This window comes from Anabrus simplex, chromosome 1 (genome assembly GCF_040414725.1).
Source record: "Anabrus simplex isolate iqAnaSimp1 chromosome 1, ASM4041472v1, whole genome shotgun sequence".
Taxonomy (NCBI): domain Eukaryota; kingdom Metazoa; phylum Arthropoda; class Insecta; order Orthoptera; family Tettigoniidae; genus Anabrus; species Anabrus simplex.
The window spans coordinates 1,657,884,469-1,657,885,527 of NC_090265.1; the positions used below are offsets into that span (position 1 = coordinate 1,657,884,469).

Consider the following 1,059-nt stretch of genomic DNA (forward strand, 5'->3'; position numbering starts at 1 on the left):
ATGTACAATGCTCTTCAATTGACATGCCTAGTTAAATGTCCTAGTAGGAGCTGTTTAGTGCGCAGTGTGTGATGTGTGAACAGTGTTAACAGGGCAGGAACGGGCCCGGCAGCTGTTGTTGTGTATGCAGGCTCTCTGGGCCGCTGGACCAATCGTATTGATCCAGTGAGCGCTCTGCAGGCAGGTCATGTGAGGTCATGTTACTATACCTTGACCTTGACCTCGTAACATGGACAACATGTATCTCCCCTCGCCTTGCTTGTAAGATTAAAGTTAAAACATTATTACGTCATGTAGGGGACTGGACTATCTGTTGCAGTCCAGAGTTTGTGTTTCAACACACACACACACACACACTGCTATATGGTGCAAGTCCCTTCACAAACATTTAACCGTCATTCTTTTCTTACCATTCGTAATATCTTTATAGCAGAGAATCCTTCTAAATACCGAATAATATTTTGTGCTTCAATTGTACTCGCTTCGGCGGTATATATACTAAAATTGGAACGATACATAGAAGATTAGAATGGCCCCTGCGCAAGGATGACACGAAAATTCGTGAAGGTTCGGCTCCATGGCTAAATGGTTAGCGTGCTGGCCTTTTGTTCAAGGGGCCCCGGGTTCGATTCCCGGCCAGGTCGGGGATTTTAACCTCAATTGGTTATTTACACTGGTCCGGGGACTGGATGTGTGTGTCGTCCTTAAACAGAAAATACAAGAAAAACAAAGAGAGAATTAGAAAATAAGAAAAATATATCAATAAAAAGTCTAAAAATATAAAAATTGATTATTTCTGGGAAGAGAAATACATACGTACATAATGTCATTTTAATATTCAGACACCATCGCATGTGACAAACAGAGCATTATGTTTTCATGTACATAATACTTACTAGAAAGTGCGAAAATATAAATCTTCCTCGTACTCACTATAATTACATAATAATAATAATAATAATAATAATAATAGTATAATTAACGTCGCACCGAGACAGATGGGTATTATGGCGACGATGGGACAGGAAAGGACTAGGAGTGGGAAGGAAGCGGTCGTGG

At 40.6% G+C, this 1,059-nt stretch overlaps 1 non-coding gene across 1 annotated transcript; it reads left to right on the forward strand.

Moving 5' to 3' along the window:
• The first annotated feature begins 474 nt into the window (after positions 1-474).
• LOC136859328 (U6 spliceosomal RNA) lies at positions 475-581 on the forward strand. Its single transcript, XR_010858973.2, has one exon. It is a non-coding gene; the product is annotated as a U6 spliceosomal RNA (small nuclear RNA).
• The last annotated feature ends 478 nt before the right edge of the window (positions 582-1,059 follow it).